Source organism: Myxocyprinus asiaticus, chromosome 41, assembly GCF_019703515.2.
Source record: "Myxocyprinus asiaticus isolate MX2 ecotype Aquarium Trade chromosome 41, UBuf_Myxa_2, whole genome shotgun sequence".
NCBI classification, from domain to species: domain Eukaryota; kingdom Metazoa; phylum Chordata; class Actinopteri; order Cypriniformes; family Catostomidae; genus Myxocyprinus; species Myxocyprinus asiaticus.
In genome coordinates, this window is record NC_059384.1 from 5,986,699 (window position 1) to 6,012,388 (window position 25,690).

Sequence of the window (25,690 nt, forward strand, 5' to 3'; positions counted from 1 at the left end):
TTTCTGTATTTACAAGTAATTTTCTTTGCATTAATAGAGTACAAATGGTCAGTTACCTTCTCCCACATTTGTATATTTATTTACTTGTATTTTTGATTGTATAGCCAGAGTATAAATTGATCTTCATGCCGGAATCATTCATGAGAGTTTTACACTTTTTTATTTCTCTTTCATGTCTTTGAGTCATATTTTGGTTATTTGTCACATGAAAGCTTGCACTGTGATCGCACTGATATCTGCTTAAAGACTGGAGCACAAAGAAACAATTTATTTATCACTTCAAATCTCTTACAATTGATTAAGCCAATCAGATGTTGAGGATTTGACAACAGAAGGCGATTTATATACCCAATTTAGTCCATTTATGATGTTGTTTGTACATTTGTGCCTTTTGTTTTAATTTCTGAAAACACATTTTTCATTAATTGCAAATATAATTCCGAAGTCATCGCATCAAACGGTCGCTGTTTCAAGCCACGGAAAAATCAAACGTTGCTCTATTGTGTGTAATCTTCTTGCTATGCTCCTGATTTCAGTTTCATTTCTCGAACACACACACACACACACACACACACACAGCCCTGTTTTCCTGGACTACTGTTCAAAAGTTAAGTAATTAATTACATTCAGTCTATCACCAGCTGCTCCACAGCAGATGGAACATTTTTTTAAAACCTTGTTGAATTAAACCCACAAAATTCATTTGCCTGGATTAACCAAGTGAAGTTTGTGCATGGATGGTTTTGAGGAAGGGGGATTGAGGAAAAAAAAAGAAAAACAGGTAACGAGATGTAACATGGATACATAATTACGATGTGGATGTTTGTTTTCATGTTTGTAAATTTATTGTGGTTTTTATATGGTTATATTTACAAACACAGATGATTAGTGTGTTGATGTTTCAGTATTAACCCGAGTTAATGTTGAACCTGAATGTTTGATCATGTTCTAATATGGGTTTCTAGTTTAAATCCTGTTGCAAAAACAAAGAGTTCAACACTATCGGATGTTTTCTAAGAACTAAATGGGCATAAAAGAGCGGGTCAAAGGTTATTAAGGTTAAAGCCAAACCCAGACGACCTTTAACCTCACACAGATTTGAAAAGTAGCATCGTAATATGCATCGCTGAGGCCTGTTTTTGAGAATCTATATCTGAGGACCAGCGTTTGTTAAGGACTAAACCAAGCTCAGTGTGTTAAACAGCACCATGGACAGTTCCCTCTCAAACTTGAGGATAAAACTGTTGCGCTCAAACTGAACTAGAATCTCGACATTGGAAATTAATAGAACAGAAGATGCATAAAATATCCATAGGTTTGCTTAGCAACACATTATTCTGTTGACTCCTGTTGACTTTATAGTGATGAATGACAACACCGCTCAAAAGCTCAGTTTAAATATACAGACTGGGCTTAAGGTACAACTTTTCTTTCTAACAGTATGAAATATATAACAATACGGCTTTTTTAATCACAAGCATTTGTTTCAAATTATTGACCTTTCTGACGTCTCTATGGGACTTTTAGTTTGAAATAGTTAAAAATTGTACTTATCAATAAAACAGCAATTTCCTGGAGAGGCAAATGTTCTTACTAATTATTTTACATGCATGTTTATAAAATTTTTATTTTAAAAAGATGTCTTTGCAGAGTACAAAAAAAATTACATAGTAATTTGCTGATTTATTAATCACAATGTAGTATGAGATGTATTAATAATGATTGTTGTTAATAATGCAATGATGATAATTAAACATTCACTAAAGTAAATAGATGAAATTAGGGGCTATATTTGACCAAAAAATAAAGAAATAAATAAATTTAAAAACAAATTATGTATCCAAGCTATTGTTGTGAATGTGTTCCTCAAAAAATAAAAAATTAAAATAAGTATAAAAAATTTCACCTGTTGACAATGATCCTGACAACCAATTCCTACCTCTAAAAATTCAGCTAAAATATCAACTTAAGCATAATAACAGATCTGCTTTTAAAAACATCACAAAGACATCATAATGACTAAAGTGAGACTCCAAAATAAAGGTCACAATGTCACGTGCCTTATTCCTAAACAGCATAAACATCTAAAATAGTACTATTTCCTATTACTGAGAATGAACATTTACAAAAGAATATCCTCATCCTACATGCATACTTACAGTAACATCGGTTTCAGCGAGTTACAATCAAAGTTTCCCTTTCACAAATCAAAGTTTCAGAAAAACCACAATGTTAAAGCCAATCTCTGACATTCCATAAACACTATCTAAGCTTATATTTTAGTTTGCCACTGCAAAACCACACAGAAACCAAACGCTGTAAAACCTGAAGACACCAAATTGAAGGCAGTAACAGCATCGCAGCCTGAAGCCTGAAAGTTTGAGATGAAAGACAGGAAGGGCTGTGTGTGCTCAGCTGCTTTACCGAAAGCTCCCAACAACCTGTCCAAGCTTTGTGCTAACACACAATGCTAACAAGCTTAAACCCTCCGCCACACGCACAGGGCGTTTAATTTAGGTAGACAACATCAACTGTTATCTGTGTGATTACAAAATAGATAATTCTTCTTCAAACAAACAGTTTGAGCTATCTAATCTGTGCTCGCACTGGCTGAAGTCTAATATCGAACAAAACTCACTTGGAATCTCACTTTCAATTAACAAAAAAGCTCATCTAAACAAACAAACAAAACAAATATCTAATCACTGTGGCAACTTTGAATCAAATATATAAAAAAAAAATATATATTGTTTTTTTACTTATAAAATTATAAATTAATAAGAGTAAAAAAAATAATTAAAAAAATGAACAACATTTAAAAAAAGAAAAAAAATAAATAAATTCTATCAAAACTTGTCACCACAAACACATCTCCTTTAAGTTAAACACACGCAGCTCAATATGATACCCAACTAAAAAAAAACGCACAGCAACAGCTACTGTCACATCAAAAAACATCCGGTACACCAACCTGCTTCACTGAAGCTGAAAGTTAGCTGCAGGTTCTGTGCTGTCCCTGCTCGGTTGATGCTGTAGCGCTGGAGCCGGTAGCTTTTGAAAGGTAGTCCCCAGGAATATGACACACTATGTCTGTGACAGCCCGGAGATAAGCACCTGCGTTCTGCTCCCTTTCTACGTCACACCTCCCTATTCACAAGCACTCAATATGATGCACATTTGCACATCAACAGCAACCCCTCCACTACCTCACACACACTCACACTCCATTCCCACAAAACATAAAAACCGGCACACAGAGGGAAGGACCAGACCTTTCTTCTGTTGCCTGTACATGTTTACACTGATTTATCCTGCATGTGCATGCATGCATGTGCATGCATGTGCATATTTGCATGTAATAGTTTACATAAAAAAAGAAAAAGAAAAACTTTCATTCATATTGTTATGAACGTTTGGGTATATGCCCTTCCAAATAACACCCCCCCTCCCCTTCCCCTCCCCATCCACCCCATCCCACTCCACCCACAATCTCTCCTCCCCCCATATCAGTTACCATGCAAATGAGATGGAATGTCAGCCTTCGGTAGCAGATGGTCAGAGATGATAACAATGGCTCAACAGACCAGTTCCAATGTCTGCCACTTTATTGCTACGGAAACAACAAGCAGAAGTATATGTAATGAGAGGTCGGCCTGGTGGATTTTTTATTTTTTTATTTGCACTTTATGGCCTTTTTGAAACTAATCTTGCATTATTTTCTGTTAATATGTACTGCGACAAGGTTTTTTTGCTGCTTTTAAGGTCTAAGTGCTTAAAAAGTGTTGCTGGGTCTTTCTATGAAATGCGATGAAATGCCTTTTTCAGTTTGATATGGTGATTTATATTATTTAAGTAAAGTTCTGTTCGATAAATTACGTGTTTCAATGCTAATACATTACATGTTTAACCATTTTTAACATGGGATGTTTGTTTGACCTGACGAAGACCCATTAAGTGTTGAAACGTTGTCATTAAACTGGAACGTTAATAGATTGACATTGTATTTCTCTTTTTTTCCCCCATCTACATTGATGTATAATTGTGCACCTGCATCTCAAGCAAAAGTGTAATATATAATGGGTATAATTATGCTTTTCGAGAGGCAATAGGGTTGACGGATATACAGTTTAATATGAAATTAAAAGCTTTGTTTTCAAAAGAATTTAATGCTTGTATTTCTGCAAATATCAATTTCTCAATTACCAGTTGTTTACTATACAAAATCATGGTAACAGAAATGACATTTTAAGATTAGAATCTAAATTTGAATGAATTTTATGAATGAATGTTGGGACATAATTATGCTTTCTAAGAAATAACAGGGTTGACAGTAACATGGTTGACAAATTTACTACAAAGTTGACAAGATACTTCTAAGAAAGATAATTTCATGCAAGTATTTCAACAAAAATCCAATTTTCAATTATTAGATGTTTGCAATACAAAAATCATGGTAACGGTTGACATTTTAAGATCCTTTGGAATATACATTTTTATGAAATTGAATGGTACCACTTTACATTAAGGTTTCATTCATTAACATTAGTTAATGCATTAGGGATCATGAACTAACAATGAACGATATATTTTTACAGCATTTATTAATCTTTTTTAATGCTAGATTATAAAAACACAATTGTTCGTTTTTAGTTATTGTTAGTTCGTAGAGCATTAACTAATGTTAACATATAGTAATAAAATGTTTTAATCAAAAGTTGTATATGTTGTTATTAACATTAACAAAATTTATGAATGCTGTACAAGTATTGTTCATTGTTAGTTCATGTTAACTAATGTTAAGTAATGCTAAAAAATGGAACCTAACTGTAGTGTTACCAATTTAATATATGTTGAAACATAATTATGCCTTCTGGGAGGTAATAGGGTTGATGGTAACTTCACTACAAGGTGCTTCTTAGAAAGATAATTGCACGCAAGTATTTCTACAAATTTCATATTTTCAATTATTAGTTGTTTACGATACAAAAATCATGGTAATAGGATTGACATTTTAAGATCACTTAGAATCTATTTATTTTTTCATTTTAATAACTGTTGGGACATAATTATGCCCTCTGAGAGGTAACAGGGTTGACAACTTTACTACAAGGTGCTTATTAGAAAGAGAATTTTAAGTATCTAACTTTCTAATTAAGTATCAATTGTTTATCATGGTAACAGGGTTGAAATTTAAGATCCTTTGGAATATAAATTATTTCCTTTTATATATATATATATATATATATATATATATGTATATATCCCCTTTTCTCCCCAATTTGGAATGCCTAATTCCCACTAGTCTCAGTTGCCTCCGCTTCTGAGACTGTGAATCCACGCATCTTATCACGTGACTTGTTGGGCATGACACCACGGAGACTCTGCATGTGGAGGCTCATGCTATTCTCCGCGATCCACACGCAAATTACCATGCACCCCATTGAAAGCGAGAATCACTAATTGCAACCACGAGGAGTGCAGCCCCATGTGACTTTACCTTCCCTAGCAACCGGGCCAATTTGGTTGCTTAGGAGACCTGGCTGGAGTCAATCAGCACACCCTGGAATCGAACTCGCGACTCCAGGGGTAGTAGTCAGCGTCAATACTCACTGAGCTACCCAGGCCCCGCTGAAATATACATTTTAATGTCATTTAATATATGTTGGGACATAATTATATCTTTTGAGAGGTAACGTGGTTGATGATAACAGGATTGAAAACAAAAGTCATGGTAATAGGATTGACATTGTAAGATAAATTGGAAAATATATATATGTTTTCATTTTAATAACTGTTGGGACATAATTATGCCTTCCGAGAGGTAACAGCATTGACAGAAAGTTTACTACAACGTGCTGAATAGAAAGATGATTTTATACTAATATCTCTACAAGTATCTAATTATCGATTGCTTACTATACAAAATCATGGTAAAAGTGTTTAAGATCCTTTGGAATATACATTTTGTGGTAATTTATTTGATTTTTTGGGTGGATTTTCTCCCCTTTTCTCCCCAGTTTGGCATGCCCAATTCCCAATGCGCTCTAGGACCTTGTGGTGGCGTAGTGACTCGCCTCAATCCGGGTGGCAGAGGACGAATCTCAGTTGCCTCCGCGTCTGAGGCAGTCAATCCGCGCATCTTATCACGTGGCTTGTTGAGCGTGTTACTGCAGAGACCTAGCATGCGTGGAGGCTTCACGATATTCTCCACTGCATCCACGCACAACTCACCATGCGCCCCACCGAGAGCGAGAACCACATTATTGCGACCACGAGGAGGTTAACCCAATGTGACTCTACCAACCCTAGCAACCAGGCCAATTGGTTGCTTAGGAAGCCTGACTGGAGTCACTCAGCACGCCCTGGATTCGAACTTGTGGTAGTCCGCATCTTTACTTGCTGAGCTACCCAGGCCCCCCTGGAATATATATTTTAATGAAACTGAATAAATGTTGGGACATAAATATGCCTTTTGAGAGGTAACAGGGTTGACAACTTTACTACAAGGTGCTTCTTAGAAAGATCATTTCATGCAAGTATTTCTACAAACATTCTATATACATTTTTCAATTATTAGTTGTTTACGACACAAAAATCATGGTAATATGATTGACATTTTGAGAACATTTGGAATATAATTTTTTATGATTTTTAATAAATGTTGGGACATAATTATGCCTTCTGAGAGTTGACAGGGTTGACAACTTTACTACAAGGTGCCTCTAAGAAAAAATACTTTTATTCCAGTATTTCTAAAAGCATCTAATTTTCAATAATTAGTTGTTTACTAAACAAAGTCATGGTAACAGGGTTGACATTTTAAGATCGTCCACTACTATAACTAAACATAAGATAATGAAAAGTGATAAAAAGAGCACAGAAATGAACTTGTTTTTGACAAGTTCACTTCTTGAAAGGATGTTACCATTATGACAATATTTTTTATTTTATTTTATTTTTTTATTTGAAACAGTCCATTACTTTAAAAACGATAGTGACAGGGTATGATAGTAACAGAGTTGATGCATAACCTGTCCTGGAGACACAACTTGAAGTCTTTTTAATAATACATCATGTTACATGAAATAGATAGATAGATAGATAGATAGATAGATAGATAGATAGATAGATAGACAGACAGACAGACAGACAGATAGATAGATAGTATAAAGACAAAATGCTTAATTATCAGTTGTTTACTATACAAAATCATAGTAACAGGGTTGACATTTATAAGATCGTCCTCTACTCATAAACATACAAAACATAAGATACAGTGATTAATAATAATATTTATGGAAATATCCATTAATTTAAAACAAAAAAATATATGACTAACAGGGTTGACAGTGACACATAACTTCGTCTTTTTAGTCATATATTAGTCAACGAAAGACTGTGCTTTTACACATTTGTATATGAAGGACACAAATGGCACCCATTGTGTCGAATGACCCCACCCATGAGTTTAATGTTGTTTGATGACTTACAGAAGCACGACTAGTAATTACGCGAGTGATGAGGTGTAATTCTTCCCTGTAGACTGTCACTCTAGGGAAAGGTAGGGGGGTTGGTTAGAGGATATTGCATTTACAGAGTGTGACAAAAGCCCTAGTGATGTCACCTCGCTCTTGAGCCTGCTGACTTTTGTAAATACACACACGCGCAAATGTACACCCGTCCGCAAAAGCAAACACTGAGTGAGCCTTTAGCAAATAGAGGACGGATTACAATGACAAAAGAGTGCCACACTTTTGGGAGGGTGGTGGGTGGCGGAGGGGGCTAGGAGAGGGTGTGAGGGGGGACGCCCATGGCCAAGTCCTCAAAATGAGTGAAAACGCATGAGGGGGCCCGCAAGATGCTCCCATCTGATGTGTCTTTGCGTATGCGCCTGCCAGACCCCCACCACCCCTCCACCTTCCCTAGTTCGGAGAAAGCTCATATCTGTTTTGTTCTTTTCTCCAGAGGATAAGGTGCGAGCACAATGTCCGGAGAGTTTTTTTCATCAGCAGAGCGTAAATTTTGAGGAACGGGGACAGAAGGGCAAGTCATTACAAAAGGTTTGGCGGTTGATCTTGTTGTAGATTTCATTTGAAAGTCTAATTTCGCAACTGCTTTCTGGGAGGTTTGTCACTTCTATATGTGTGAGCGGACAGATTGGTTGGCCGTCAAACGTACTTACAACATAAAACTACATGTTTCCTTCTTCCGTAATCTCCCGCGACACAACTAAGAAGTTGTCATTACAAGCATCTTATTTAATGGAAAACCTGTCTTGGTTGTTACTGAAGATCACAAACTGCAGAAATCTGATTTCGAGTGTATTTGGTCAAGACGTCGCTGATCTCTTGTAATGTGCTGTGACAGCTGGCAAAAGACAAGAACATGTAGAATAAATAGGTCTTAAAGTGGATCAGCTTTGCAACAACTGTCTTGATGAATCATTGGACAAGAAAAAAAAAATTCTTGAATATTCTGTATTTTAAAGTCAAATATAAATACATACACATACTCCTCCATCAAGGGCATGTTGTCTGGAACAACATGAAGAGAATAAAAGTGCATTCTGGGAGTTTGATTTGGGGTTTTATTGAAAAAAATAGGTGTATATTAGAGGGAAATTTAGAGCTAAAGTGGGCGAAATGAAATGTGTTTGACATGTCACACAAAGGAGCACATTTTTCAAAGTACGCGGCATATTTGGAGAAAATGTTTGATTGTGTTTATAAAAGTATCACACTGGGTCACACATAATGTCTAAAAGCTTTTTGCATTAGTCTGCCAATTATGTAAGCAAAGTTAAATGCATGTGGACCCTGTTGTTTATGTGCCTTAGTCAGTCCTACACACACTATGACGAGTAACTCTATTCTTCAAATAGAAATGCTTACAGCTGCGCATTTCCTGCAGGATTTTTTTTTTTTTTTTTCAAAGTCTTTTTATTAATATTTAACATAGTATAATATAGCAGCAATTTCAAAAACTGATTAAAATGAAATCAATTATCTTGCTCCAACAGAGCTCCCCATCCCCACTGCACTATTAAATATATTCTTACAGATTTTTCTGTACCATATTATCATGGCCTCACAGGGTCAGATATAAGAAAAAATAAGGAGGGAAAGGATTTTAAAGAATGTTCCAAACATTTTGAGAGCTCAATTACAGAGCTCTAATCCAATGTGCTGAAAAAACATTGTGGTCAGTGACAACTACAGTATGTGCAATGATTTCTTATGGCCTATCAGGCACCTATTGTAATAGTTCCCTAAAGAATGAAAATTCTGTGCTTCACTCACCCTCATGTCATTTCAAACCATCATGACTTTCTTTCTTCCGTGGAACACAAAAGAGATGATTTTGCATAATCACACTATGTTTCCATACATTGAAAGCATATAGTGACCAAGCGATGTCAAGATGCAAAAAGCCAGCCTGATCTTATGAAAATTACATGACAGTGGCGATATTTTTGCAAAATGATATTACATGGTTCATTACATGTATTGCGGCAGTTCCAAGGTGAAATGTCCACTGTGTGGCATTAAAAATGAGTTAAATGTTCTCCTCTGTTGAGTTTTAAATCAGTTAAACCTATCTGCCTACTCTAAACCTTAAACCTAACTGATAGATTCAAAAAATCTAATGTGAGATGAAAAACACAATTGCTGAAGCAACCGCACCATATATTGGTGCTTCTGACACTTTCGAATCAGGACTGTGACGACATTTGCTATAGTAAAAGTGTTTTGATGTCATAAGATAGCATTGTGTGAGGAACAGGGCAAAAAGTAAGTGTTTATTACTCGATAATCTGCCATTTTACTAGTGATGTGTGTGAAAGTGAATAAAAGTCATTGTTGTTGAAGCATCTTTAGCCTCGTACGACCCCACATCCTCATGCACGGATGTTTTATTTTTGGCTTTGCTATACGAAACACATAAGTTCATTTAATTTAAATCAGAGGATCTCAGTTCACGAAACTCTGTTCTGTCAGTAAAGGGTTAAACTTTCGATGCACGGAGTCATGTGACAAAACAACATGGCGCCGATCACAGCAGAGTTTGTCTTTGGGAGAAACGCCCAACAAAACTACATCTGGTAAGAAACCTCTTTAAGTTTTTACATGAAATCCTGTTTGAGTCAAAAGAGTAAAGTCTCTAGTTTCATCCAATATGCCATTTTTTTTTTTTTTTTTTTTTTATCTGAGCGAAACGGCACACTGTTAAACACAATGATCACATGGACTGTATGCTCATATTCCTTTAAAATATCCTATATTAACTCTGCATTATCACGAAGAAATAATGGGTTCATCCAAAAGCTGGAAAATGTTGCTTTCAGAGGCTGTGTAAAGAGTAAGGATGGAGATAAGGTGCATTTCGAACTGTTCTGAGACCAGTGCAGACAGACAGCACACTGGAGGTTAAGCCATCCACTAAATAGGGAGCAGCCTAAAACTCTCAATGCAGCTAAGTGCATTCACTTCTCAACTCACAGTCAAAAGTTCAGTTTCAGGTTGCAGATGATGTTTGGACCACTCAACATGTTTGGCAGATATAGGACAATGGTAATAAGTACATAGATTCAGAATGTATAATGTACAATTTTATTTTAACATGGTTGGCAGTGATTGGATGATGGTGGCCGTTACTTTGAATCAGAATTTATTATGCTAATTTCTGTAACATCTCAAAAACATGAATAACCAACACTCCTGGATGCATAAACAACTTTATGAAAAAATCAGATTTTCTACAGCTTGGTATTATTTAAAATTTCACAACTTGGTCTCACTGTCCACATATGTGGACATAAATATTTAGGAAAAATATTTTAGGAAATTATTATTATTATTATTATTATTATATTTATTTATTTATTTGCATGTTTCTTAGGGGCTACTAGGTACAAATCAAAAAAGGAAAATGGAAAATCCACACCACATTCAACCAGGGTTCTCATGAGGTTAGTGTTTATTTCTGCAGCAAGATGTATAACGAGCCACATTAAAATAATTTAAAAAAATGTAAGTATAGTTACACGATTCTATGAGACGAGGTTGTAAAAAGCACTATAAAGCTACCATAAAAGTAGTTCATATGACTTTTAAAGCCGTACAATAGCTTTGTGTGAGGAACAGAGCGAAATTATAGTCATTATTCACTGAAAATATTCTCCTCCACCAGTTGTCAAATCTCATTCTCTTGTGCATATTTCTGCATACTTGACGCATCATGATTTGATTCGAGACATGTGAGAACCAATGACGTTTGGCATCACTGACGTCTTCATACATGTACAATATGCGATTCGTGAGCTACAGCAGATGGCACGATTTTTAGCGAATAATTACTTAAATTCCGTTCTGTTCCTAATACAAAATGATCATATTGCTTCAGAAGACTTGTAATAAAGTGCTTGAGTAGTATTGACTAGTTTTAGGGTACTTCTGTGGTGCTGTTATGTCTTTTTTTAAGCTTGACAGACCCATCCACATTATGGAAAAGAGCAGCATGAACATTTATCAGAACATCTCCTTTTGTGTTCGACGGAAGATAGAAAGCCAGATGGATTTAGAACACCATGAAATTGAGTAAATGGCTGAATTTTCATTTTTGGGGTAAATATTTCTATTAAATGACCTCCAAATAAGAAAACTACCTTGAAGGAAATGTATTATGCCCATCGTCATTGTCATTACAAACTCTGCTAAGCTCAGGTGCTGCAAATTGTCATAACAAGGCGCGTAATAAGTGGAATGGACTCCATCTGTGTCACTGATAGTGTATCAAATGGTTTAAAAACACCTGTGAGACTCACCTGTCCATGCCTGCTCTCTCAATCAGCGTTCCTGAGCAAATGCTAATTATAGGATGCTGACCAATACCGGGAGAACAGATTGATCACATTAAACAGCTTCACAGATCAACGGATGTCATAGACACTGACAATGAGCTTGCCTTGTTTTTTGAGTTTCCAAGTTGCCTTACCTTTTGGAATCTACTGTATAGGACTCCGAAACATAGGTGCGACCTCATGTCCTCCAGGAATGTATACGGTTTGCAGCTGTAGACCTTGTTAACAAGGTGGTCTCCAGCACTGCCTCGAGTGATTATCTATGCCTTCCTAACTAGGTCCCTCCATGGACCTATGGGCAGAATAGCAGATGTGTGCACATATTTGGGTAACAGAGATTTAATGCCAGTTTGTCTATTGATAAAATGTATTTGACATCCTCTCTACCCAAAATACTTAATTTCACAGCAAAATTAAGACACAACATACAGATATACTAATAACTGAATCATAATTTAGCAATACATGAAATAAAGGGAATCTAAAAAGGGGTCAGAAGAATTTTCCAAACCTAGTGAGCTGCCTTGCTATCTACTGACTACATAGGCAGCTGCTTTCTAAGGGATCATTCGATCATAAATGGAACCTCACCATAAGACTTGGAACAGTCTTCATAACAACTTTGTGTATCATAATAATAGCACTCCCTACACAGGCTTATTGATAATATTGATGTCTGATGTATGTTGCTAAGCTAACAACACGATACTCTAATAAACATAAAAAATACATAAATGCGTCCATTCTGGAATTGGCTACTCTCTGAAGGATACATGTCATGCTGCCAAAGGATCTGGTCAAAAGGGATTCTTAGAAGACAGCATAATTAACTATGTAGTTGTTGGAACAGCTTTCATTTTGGAAGCATGCTAATGAAGTCTTAAAATGTTGTCTAGGTAGGTAGCTCAATTGGTTTTGGAACAAAGCTAGCATGTTTCCAGAATAAACTATATATGCGACAAAAGTACACCGAGGTAAGTTTTTGCTGGTGTTACCACACAATTCTAAATGTGTGAACATGTGGCATAATGTTGATTACCACAAAAACTAATTCTGACTTATATCTGGGATGCAGTGAGGAACAATGGAAGTGAATGGGGCCAATCTGTAAATGCTAAAATACTCAGTGTTTCACAAGTATAGACACAAGACGTAAACAACATGGGCTCTATTTTTGTGACCACTTTTCGTGCACTACGTCTAATCCAATTTTCGTGAGAGCGCTAATTCTAAGTGCAATTTTCGTTCCAACGCAAAGTGCAAGTGGGCATGGGTGGGAGAGTTTGCGCTATCTGTGGGTGTATGCGTGCAAACTGTGGGTGTATTGTATGTAAATGAAGTGACGCAAAGCGCAATTTGCTATTTTTTGTCTGAGAAGCACATCCAGCAGGTGGTAATTAACTCTGCAAGTACAGAAAATCAAATTGACAATCACTGTTTTAGCCTTTATATGAAACAAAAATGTATGAGATTTGTGTTAAACTTGCAAGAGTGATTGTTAAGTCACTGCAAAATGGGCCAGTGGAAGAAGTTGGAGAGGGTAAAATAATTGGATTTTGTTTCATTTGAATTTAGAAATATTTTTGGTTAAATAGTTTTTTTAAGTTTCAATATATGAATTTAATTTTAAGATTTAATCAAATCAAAATTGACCGGTAGAAGTGAAGTGCGTGCAAAAATCCCTCAATCCACAGCCTAACCTGGAAGGCCGATACAAACACTGTTAATACTAGCCATGATTTATGTGTCAGTAGATGAAAATGATTAATAATACTTACATTCTCTACAATTTAACGGAGCCTACAGCCATATCTTGAAACACATTTACCATGTGTTTCAAAGGAGCGTGTCATTGTCATAGAAATATGCCTGACATTCAACATAAGTTAATGCACAAAAGAACTTCAATTCAAAAAGAATTTCAATTCTTCTAATTCAATGCATACAGCTCATTTACCAACTCCTTATGAATGTGCTGTCTTTGTTTATGTCACTGGTGCTTAAGGGAATGAACTATATACATTATATTAGGATGCAGACGGTGCCGGAGATGAATCTCAGAAATAAATTGCACTTGACCCAGCCCATTAGCGCTTTGCGCACACAATTTCGCCAAACCCACTTGCGCCTAGACTTATTGCATGCTTGCAAGAAAATACCAAAACTTCATGGCCATGCCCACTGACATTGCGAGTATGACTTAAAGCATAGTGCTAGTGCTCTTAAAATAGGGCCCTATGTGTGTTAACATGATTTTAGTGTGATAAAATCACATACTAACCTCTTCTGTGTGAAGTTATATCCAATTTTACAACTAAGTTGCCATGACAAACGTAACACAATAAACCCAGTAATCCCGGTAAATGAAAATTAAAACAAATAATACAGAAGAATTTTTTAACAGAAACATTTATATATGTGCTTGTATAAAAACTCACATTTGCTTCACATTTCTGCCTTTAACCCTCCAAAAATTCATTGTAAGTGCCTCACTGGAACCTCGATCTTTGCTTTTATTAAAGACAAGGAAGGACGAGTCTAAATTACTTTTTGTAGTAATCAACATTGTGTCACAAATGCTGTCGATTGAGCTTAACTTGTATTGAACCCGGAATATTCCTTTAACATTAACTACAATTAACAAATGCTGTAAAAGTATTGTTCATCGTTAGTTTGTGTTAATGTAGTTAACTAACGTTAACTAACAAACACAATCTTATTGTCATGTGTTACCGTTATCACATAATCAATTTCTAAATGAATGATCTAAAAAACTCTAACAATACTTTTTCCCCCAAAGCAACCTTCTGAACCAAAACAATAAATAAATAACAGAAGTGGATGTCAGCGCAATGGACGTTAAGGATTAACAAATGTAAATGAGAATACTTTGATGTTGACTGTGTGGGACGGGATAAGATTTTCTTTACAGTAGGATTTTCCTCAATTTTGGAATAACAGAGGTTTTAGAATGCACCAACATCACAAGGTAAATCTGTCATATATGAAGCATATGAACACATGAATGTCTGAACCCTATATAATGGCACTTTAAAATCACCACATGGTCAACAAATATATTATAAAAAATATATTTGTGGAATTAAATAAACATGGCAAATCCCCAAAAACTCGTTGTCGTTCTATCACGTCAAGATTTATTTAATATTGGAGCGCTATAATGCTGTTATTTGCCCATGCTATTCATGGCATACTTGAGAGTCCAAATAACCCTCTTATTAATGTGGATGACAATGTTTTGATTGCATCCAATATGGCACACTGAATCAGCATGCAAATGCCCTTTGAGCAAAACAAAGACATTGATTATGAGGTAAGTTTCTTCAGCACAAGTAGCATGCTTGGTGTGATTAATCAGCCTGTGCCATTGATTTCCCTTTGTTTAGATCTTTGCTAACTTTTCAGGAGATACAATTATAATTTGTTCGCTAACAATAAATCCAATCTAGTGTACTCAAAGAAAACCTTAATAAGGTCTTCAGTGTTATTTGTCCTTTCAACAGCCAAATGAATACATCTGAAGAGAGCGGTGACAAAAAAGAGCTCGGTCGCCTGACAGTGTTGATTTGTTTGTTTGAAATGCGTTTGAACAGTATTTCCAAACAAAATGGAGCCTAATACAGGAAAACTACACTGAACAGAAGATTGTTCGTCTGCCGAGGTGACTAGAGATGCTTGGTATTATAATGGCGTTCAAAGTTCAGATCCCAAGCTTTGCGAGAGGAATCATGGCAAACGTATCATCTCCATGATATTAAAGAAAGAGTTCTTAGATACACTTCACCGATTTGTTCAGGCTTGGCATTGTCACATTTTTGAGGGAACACAACAAAAGCATCAGATACATCAGAGTTTCGCACATACAATGTACTATTAGCATTTGCAAGTCAAATGCACGTGTTCCATCAAAGTACTCCATCAAAGAGCATTTGCAACATTTCTCAGATTTAGTACTTTGAAAACTCTCACCCCCAGATACAGAGTCTCTCTGACTTCTCGCATCATCTCTCCAAGACACTGATAATACGATTTCAGTGTTTCTTTTTTCCCTTTTTCGCTGTTGAGAAACAAACTGGATTATGAACAGATCACTACATAAACAGCTTTCTAAAAGGAGCCAGCTATTTTAAAAGAGGCTGAAGGAATGCAAAGAGGGATTTAAATTTTAATTTGAATTTATTCCAGCAAGTGAAAGGTTCTTTTGAGAGGGGATTTCGGCAAAGATGATGGTATTTAAAAGTGATAAACAAGCATCTAAACCTCCAGTAAAATGCAGACATTTCTTCTTCTTTCAAACACAGAGGTGAAATAGGGCTTGCTATGGTCACAGCTGTCAGCCCGGAACAACATGAAATGTAAACTACTGTGTATTCACAACGTTCAACAGTAAACTTTTTAGGACTGTTGCTGATGGATTTGAGCATCGCAGCTTACGGGAAGTCGGTTGTTGTACATCTTTGCCGTACAGCCCAGGTACACTGCAAAATCTTCAAAATTTCTCTCATTTTCCAGTAAAATATCCAAACATCCTTAAGACAAGATAAATTCACTTGAGAAGAAAAACTGCATAATATATAGACTTGTTTTCAGAGAATATATCCTTTAAACAATGCTTTAAACAAGATAAAACTGTTTGCCAATGATATAAATTGATATAAAAAATAAGCGTAATTCAAGATATATTATGCTAAAACAAATTTCGAGATTTTCTGCAATTTTGCTTCTCAAGTAAATTTCTTTTGTTTGTTTGTTTTTTAAACGAGACAAAAATACTGATTAAGAACATTATTTTCTGTAGTGTGCCTTCATTTGCTCTAGCGACATGCTAATGTCAGTAGGCTGGATTTTTTAATCTGAAACTGAAATTTAACACGAAAAAGAAAGACTAAATTCCCACTCTTTGCAGAAAAGTCTTTACATGCGGCTGTGGCTCAGGTGGTAGAGTGGGTTGTCCACTAATCGCAGAGTTAGCGGTTTGATTCTTGGCCCACATGACCCCACATGCCAAAGTGTCCTTTGGGAAAGACACTGAACCCCAAGTTACTCCCAATGGCAGGCTAGCACCTTGCATGACAGCTCTGCTGTCATTGGTGTGTGTGTGTGTGTGTGAATGGGTGAATGAGACACAGTGTAAAGTGCTTTGTAGAACTGCTAAGGTGAAAATGTATGCATTCTCATGCACACATTAATAAATTATGTATTTGTGGTAATCCCTTGAAAACAAACATACCTACTGTATGTACAGTATCTACTAAATCTCCTGCTTCTCAGATTATTCTCCTCAGAAAACAACACAAGTAATCTCAAATGTGTGAGTTTTAGAGGATCTCACAAATGTTGCATTGTGCTCATATTTTCCAGCAAAGTCTGCATTCAAAAGTCAAAGATGTTAATATGAACTCAAACATTTATCTACAAATTCTTTCAAGATCAAATTATCTGTGTTATGCTATGCTATATCCATAATAATTTTATAGCTTTATACGACTGTATGTAAACAGTTGTCTCATGTGTGTCTATATTTGTATTTCTCCGAAACATCTACGATAAAGTTGACATGTGAAACATAACTGAGACCTCCATTAAGTTGTCTGCGCAATGAAAAAGCAACCTCTGCGCAATGAAATTCCCCTCTGAGGGCTTTTTGCACACTGGTCAAAAGCGTCCTAAATCATGAGTTTAGTGTATATGTGACATACATAGAACACATAACACACAAACAAAGAGTTACATCATGCAGTTGCATGGTTAATCCGATCAAGGCCAGTCTTTATGCTTTCGCTATCTTCAGCGAATGCCGCCAAAAGTGGCAAGTAAACCCTTTAACAAGAGTCTAAGAGAATGATTACAGAACCAGGGACGGATATGATTTCACACTACTGGATTGCTCAGTCGCATCTCTCAAACAGGCTTAAAACTGGTGAAACACTATAAAGCATCACTTTCTTCCAGTTTGTAAATATTCCATTCAAAAGGATGTTGGGTAAGTAACTTTTGAGTTAGCAAATTGGATTGTGCACCCTTTGAAGAGCAACAGCAATGAGATATCACCCAATAAAACTGAACCAAACCAAGCAGTTGTACAATCACCGTTAGTCAAAAATGTCCAAGATCCAGTTGACAAGAAGCCCGATATAACCGTATATAGGTTAGACATAGTGGCATTGTTGTAATCCATACCGTAAGTCAGTAGTTCTCAACTGCCGTAAAAAAAAGTGGCAGGATTCGCAAGGAAACACTTCTGCTTTAGTCAGAGAGGTCAGAGAAAAGCCATGTAAATTATTTACATGCTAAAACATACTAGATTAAGTGAGTATTTGTGGCTTAAACCAGTTATTCTCAACTGGTTTCACTTCAGGACCCAGAATTTACATTGATATTAAGTTCCAAAATTGTTCGCCCAAAATATCTTTTACAAAAGATCTAGAGTTCTGGCAAACTAGCTGCAAACTTGCCACAAAATGTTTGCCAGCAATTGGCTGCTCTTCATCAGTAATGGTGAACCTGCAGCAAACTTTTGTCAACAATGGACAATTTGCCTACAAGTTTGCCGTAAAGCTAATTTGCATGTGAAAGTAATCAATGGCAAACTTGCGGCAAATTTGCAATGAACTCTCGATTTTTGTAAGGGATTTCCTTCAGATCATACAATATGCAAAATTATTAACATAACATAGGCAAATGAGGCAAACTGACATTTTTGTGAATGCATAAACAACGGTGATTTACCAGTGTGATTTACCAGACTAACAAATGGAAGAAACACTCAGTATGTTTACATGCACTTTAAAGTTCGATTTCAGTCAGACTAAAACAATAATTCATTTAAAATGTCATGCTCCATTTATTGCGAAGTCAGTCTAACAGATCTAGATAAAATGAATGTAACTCGGCTTCATCCAGTATGTATAAACGTTAATCTCACAACAATTGGCCTAGCCACATGCTCAGAAAGAGGTGACGAGCAGCATTTAGATGAATACAAAATCTGCTGTAACTTGATTATAACTGTGCATGTAAACGTACTGACTGAGCCAAATATTGTATTAGTACTAGCCATATTAAACAAATGACAGATTAATTTGCGCCAAATACTTTGGAGCTTGATTGGACGCTCAGCATTTGACATCAGCAACAAAAGATATGGGAAGTATATTCTCCTCCCTTTTAAATGTAGATAAACCTATTTACTTTGCTATCCAAAAACTGCATGATTTTATGGTTGGTAAAAGTTGCATTTTGTTATTTGCATCTCCAATCCAACCCCTGTAAGAATATAAAAATCACAATGCAGCTATCATGAAGGACTGGAAACCTCATGAAAAAAATCATGGAAAAATAGTGGGAAAAAAATCCACGCAGGGTCCAGTTTAAAAAATTCTCAGGAATAATCTGTTCCTGACAGAACAAGGTTTGTCTGGTTTCTGTTCACTTTGTGCCATCCATTCCTGGATTTAACCAGGCAACTCTCCTGAAAGCACAGAACAATTGGTAATGCAGGGTGATGGCAGTTACTGGAGCATTGTCTCAGGGGACAGTCATTTTCAATAGGCTCAGAAAGGCAATCCAAAAGGTGCAGATGACAATGGCTTTGTTGCTATTTATGCAGAGCAGATAGCCAGCCATTGAAACAGGCCTCCCCAGAGCTACAAGAAAGAACCTTGAGAAACGTACAAACCAGGTGATAGGAGGGACATATGCTCCTGTAAATCCAACGACTAAATGAAGGCCAAGCCACTGAAAGTTTGAATGAAGTGAAACAGAAGAAAAACTAAGAAGAAGAAAAAAGACAGACAATGGTTAGGACATCTTTCTAAACCCAAATCATCTTTCTGAACCTGTGTCTGGGAGGCATCTATAACATTCAATTGAACTTACACACTTCACCTTTAAGTTTCCGAAAGACTTCGATACGCGAGTATGGAAGTCTTTCATTTTTCCTGGATAAAAATGGAGCTGAGAAATCAAATTCATTTCATAAGTTGGGTAGTTTGCTCCGTAAAAAGCAAGATAAACCAAGTATCGACAAAAGACTGAGAGGCGAATTCAATAACAGTTGCGGCACTTTTGCATACAGTGCATTTACACTACCAACTTCTTATGAATGTGCTCTTTTTGTTTATATCGCTGGTGCTTGACAGGGAATGGACTATGTAATAAGACGCGGATGGTGAAATAATCGGAGAAGAACCTCAGAATTAAATTGCTTTTGACTCAGCCCATTAGTGCCTTGCGCACATAATTTTGCCAAACCCACTTGCGCCTAGACTTTACGCATGCTTACACGAAAATACCAAAACCTCATGGCCATGCCCACTGACTTTGAAAAATTAAACATTTAGCTTGAGACTGCACAGTGCAATTTCTAAACACTCAAATTTAGTTTTTGTCTGATAGAATTTTTAAAATCTTCAAAAAACTGATTTTGTGGAATAACTCCAGCGCTTTTGCCAGCCGCAATAAATTGTGTGTGAATTGTTTATGTGTATATATATATATATATATATATATATATATATATATATATATATATATATATATATATATATATATATATACACACACACTATATATATATATATATATATATATATATATATATATCAACCAGTCCTAGTGGATATCCAACTTAAATACCAATTGTATATACTTTGTTGGCACATTCAATTCAGTGTTATATGCATAAACCTAGAGTGCCTTGATTCTTCTTGATTTTATACCAGAGAGAAGCTAAACCCCAACTAAAACCCAAGTTTTAAACCAAGATCCAAGATTTATTCATGATCAAAGCTCAATAGCTATCCAAAAAGAATAGCTTTTTTTAGAGCAAGATACTAATATTGTGATAAAACACCTTTATCTTTATCACTTCTGATAATTTGGGGACCTTTATAAGTAAAAAAAAAAAAAAAAAAAAAATATTCATGCATCAAAACTTTGTACACTTTGTGCCATATGAGTGAGTGATAACAGATTTATGAACAGTACACTCTCTCATTGTTAGCTTTAGCAAATGCTCAGCTATTTGACACTTGCCAATTGCCATTTGAGCTGACGTTAATACAATGCTCTTCAGATAAAGGGAACGTAGTAAACAGAGCTGTTGGATGAACAAATATTTCACATAAACAGCCCTAAAATATATCATCAACACCAAGCACACTCTAATGTTCATAATCGTTCACATTCATCCATTTGGGAATGATACATTTGCTTGATCCACTGATGTTATCGGTCTTAACGTTGGCAAAAGTACTCTATAATTATTGCTCTCGGCACCAGACTGAGACAAATAAAAGTTACATCGCAGCTGCATTAACATGTGAATACAGCTTACAGAAGCGCACATGGTAAATCACTCCACCTGGCTCGCAACAAACGTCCTTGTCACGCAGTCCACCCACCGCACTGGCTTCCGTTAAAAGACCTCCTGCGGGACTTCAGTGACCATTCACTCTGTTTTCTCTTTTCCCAAGCACCTGTGACTGTTTTTGTGTTTTTCCATTTTTTTCCGGCTTTGTCTATCTCTCTCTCTCTCTCTCTCTCCCTTGCTTTTTTTGGCAGGGCTCTATCATTAGGGAAACACTTTCTTTCAAAAGGAATTCTCACCACTGACAATGCTATTTGAGTATTTACCAGGGGAGGCAGGCTTACAAATGCATCCAAAAAACGCGGTAAATAACACCAGCGGACGAGAAAAATGGGTCACAATGGTCGTCAAGTTAACCAACAATTGACTAGTTGATTAGTTAGAACAACACATTTATCTAGATTTTTTTAGGTTTATCTAGATGTTTTCTTATATACGTTTTACTTTTTACGGTTTTTGCGCTGTGCTTTAAACATCGTGCTGGCAGTGTGTTTTGATTTAGCTCTTAGACAGTTTGCATGTTAAAACTCTCTCACAATAAGTGGAGTTTTTAAATTCCTCCACTTAAAAGCATTGCCGCTACAGCAATTCATCTTCAAATGGACATACAGTATTTAGCTGGTGCGTCACGTTTAACAATGTTTTCTGAATGTCCTGCAATGAGTGTCGCGTTAAGACGCTGTGCAAAGAAGTCCAACATTAAAAATGTGTTTTGAGGCCACTTTATTACATTGCGCTCCATCTGAGACCTAAAGCCACAGCAACACTAATCTATTTTCATTCATTCTCTATTTCCAATTGTCTAATGTCATCATTTTTCAAAGTATACCAAAATGGAGAGTGTTTTCGAAACGCTCAGTTTTCAGTGGAGGAAAACGGCATTCTAGTGTGAATGAGAGACAAAAACGTAGTGCAATTAATGTGTTTTCTTTTTTAAACGAAAACATATTAGTGTGAACATGGTCTAAAGCCATTGCCGTAATAATCCATGTTAGTTTAAAAACTCTGTTTTCAGTTTTCTAATGTCATAGTTCTCCCCAGTATGCCACAAAGGAGAATGTTTTTCAATGGAGGAAAACGCCACTCTAGTGTGGATGAAAAGTGAAAAAGTAAAAAAATTCATACGTTTTCAAATGAAAACTTATTTTGTGTGGACTTGGCCTAATGCACACTAATGTGTTTTCATTTGTAAACTCCATTTTCAGTTATCTAACGTCATTGTTTTCCAAAGAATGTGGTGATGGAGAGTGTTTTCGAAATGCTTAGTTTTCGGATGAAGCGTAAATGTCGCGAAATAATTGAGTTTTCAAACAAAAGCATACTGGTGTGGACATGGCTTGATTGAGATTTAACGGAAAAACACGTCTTATGTAAACGCGCCCTAAGAAACATGTCCAATCAGGGTCAGGTGACCCCAAAATAAGCCTAATTATACAGGGCTTCCTTAAAGAGATAGTTCATCCAAAAATGATAACTCTGTCATCACTTCCACTATTATGTTTTTGTTAGAAATGCATTGATTTTGCTACGTTTTCAAACAAAAGTGTATTTTGTGTGGACTTGGCTTAAGGCCACATCCACACTAATGCGTTTTAATTGGTAAACTCCGTTTTCAGTTTTCTAACATCATTGTTTTCCAAAGTATGTGGTTTGAAGCATAAACATTGTGAAATAAAGTGTAGTCTTGTGGACATGGCTTAACTGAGTTTTAACTCAAAAACACATCTTATGTAAATGCGCCCTAAGAAACATGTCCAATCAGGGTCAGGTGACCCCAAAATAAGCCTAAATATACAAGGCTCAGAGACACAAAAGGTAATTCTGTCATCACATCCACTAATTCGTTGTTGTTGGAAAATGCATTGATTTTGCTAAGTTTACACCTCTTATCCACAGTGGAACGGCGTTTTCCTCCACCAAAAACACTCTCCATTACCTGTATGACTTTCTCTCTGTTGATGTTATGCAGAATGACTGCCTTAGCCATGATTCACTTTCATTGTATGGGCAAAAGATGCAAAGAAAGTAAATGGTGACTGAGACTAACAAACTGCCTAACATCTCCTTTTGTGTTTCAAAGAAGAAAGAAAGTCAAACGGATTTGTTACAGCATGAGGGAGACTTTTTAATTGTTCAGTGAACTATTCCTTAAAGACTCATTAGTTGCTTTGTCGATTTTAAAACGTGTAGATTTGTGCGTCCCTAGTCACGGCGGTCATTTCTTGCCTTTCTTGGGCGACTCACAGGTGCAGTTGGAAAGACTCGCCTCCTCTGCCACTTCCAAAGGCTCATCCGGCTTCTCCATGGTCCTGGACCTTGGAGAGCTGCTTTTCCATTTTCCAAAGGAGTTTGGCACAATGGCTTTGTCCGCTCTTTTCATTGTGTTCTGTAAAACACATTTGCAGCATGACTCTCCAGGTTTATCCCTCTTGTGAGCCATCTACCCCTTTTCTCTTCCTCCTGCCACTAAACCTACACTCATCTCGCCAACCTAAAGACTTTTTTTTCTCCCCTGGCTTTCCTCAGCACATTTTCACCCTATTTGTCTCTATGGCTATTTGTCATAGAGTGGTTTCCCACTTACGCCGTCTCGATTGACACTCAACTAACTGCTAGTTGAATGCAGCTTGCTCGAATTTGGCCGCAAACACACAAAAAACGGGTGGGGGTGGGTGGGTAGCGGGAAAAATAAATATGCAGATTAAAAAGTAAACATTCTCGAAGAGAGGAAAAACAACCACATTTTCATATTTAATCCAACTTAGCGGAAACAAAAATAACACATTATGCCCTAATTGGGTGCCGTGTAGTCCACAAATACTATTACAAGGCCGATCAGGATTAGCTCTGCTACATACCTAGTTATCTATTTCGGAGTGCCAAGACTGCAAGCAGTGGGCAACTAAATTTCAAAAGCTGGCAAATCCAGTTGTCTCCTAAATACAGAAAGTACTTAAATCCGGAGCTAACACAAGAGAAAGACGGATAAAGGAGTACTCTGCATATCACCAAAAAGCTTGTGCACTTTGCAGAATCACTGGCTAGGTTAAACAAATATGCTAAGCAGAGATCAAAACAATCCTTTGATCTGCATCCTAGTTTCCAGAGCAATGGCTGGGCTGCTGTTGTAAATAACTTGTATAAATCTGTACTATTTGCCTTCAGGTAAATTTTAAAAAGTGCCAGGAATTTGCAAGGAATCACTTCTGCTTTAGTCAGAGAGATCAGATAAAAGCTATATCAATTGTTTACTCACTAAAACACACATTATTGAACCTTGAATCAGTGGTTCTCAACTGGTCTCGCAAACAGGACCCAGATTTTACATTGGACATCAAGTAGCGACCTAAATACGATAAAATGATTATCGTACAAAAGTAAAGAAAAATGTCCTTAAAATCAAACATCGAAATCCATCAAAGACCAACAAAATGCAAAAATGATTACCATGATGTAGGCTGAATAGCAAAAAATTTCCATTTTGTAAACATAAATAGCAAACAACAGCAGAGTTGTGATTTACCAGCACATGGAACAAACATTAGGCCAAACACTGTATTACCATTAGCCGTATTACCATGGGACAGGTGAATTTGCACGAAAAACTGTAAAGTTTAACGTCATTAACAAAAACTATGACAAGAGCTTTCTCCTCTCTTTAAAAAGCTGTTAAACCCATTTATTTTGCTATCCTAATAATGCACAATTATATTGTTAGTTGCATTTAATTATTCGCTTTTAGCTATGTTTTTTCCTATGTGACCTGTTGCCCATTTTTGGGTCGTGACCCACCAGTTGAGAACTACTGAATTACCAGTCAAAGGTTTTGACACACCTGCATATACTTTATTACTATTTTCTAAATTTGAGAACATTAGTAAAGTCATCCAACTTATGAAAACACAAAATGATGTATAGTACTTATATAGTAAGCAAATAATGTTAAATGAATCAAATCTATGAATCAGTTTAGCTTCTGCAAAGAAATCTCCTGGCATTCTCTCAACCAACTTCATGAAATATGGGTCATAATAACCTGGGATGCTTTTTAAACAGTATTGAAGGGGTTCCCATGTATGCTGGACACTTGTTGGCTGCCTTTCCTTCACTAACTGGTCCAACTCAAACATTTAAAAAGAAGAAATTCATACATAGGCACAGTTATAAGCTGTCAAGCATTTAAGCAGGAGCCTTTAGGTCAAAAGGTTATTAAGAACAAGAGAAACATAACTCAAGTGTATCCAAGCTTTGTACTGGTTGTGTACATATTCTCATGTGTTAACTCAACATAATAAAAACAGTAGCTTACATACCTCCAGCAGACCGGTCAGGTCCAGTGCAGTGAAAAACATTGTCAAATGTCATACAAAAGAGGCTTGAGGAATCTGAATGCGAAAAAGCTATGCAACTTGCTGACTAACTTTGTCCTCTGTTTTGAT

The 25,690-nt window shown here is 36.3% G+C and overlaps 1 protein-coding gene across 2 annotated transcripts in view; it reads right to left on the minus strand.

Moving 5' to 3' along the window:
- The window catches only part of LOC127432161 (suppression of tumorigenicity 18 protein-like), an 84,351-nt gene extending 58,661 nt beyond the window's left edge, over window positions 1-25,690 (minus strand). Inside the window, exons 1-2 of one of the 2 annotated variants that reach the window (XM_051683013.1) lie at window positions 25,565-25,690; window positions 11,995-12,152 (exon numbers count right to left, since the gene is read on the minus strand). The gene's annotated coding sequence lies outside the window, so the exon portion shown is untranslated. Of the gene's footprint in view, window positions 1-2,971; window positions 3,056-11,994; window positions 12,153-25,564 lie in introns of those variants that run through there. The other variant, XM_051683014.1, reaches the window with a different exon arrangement.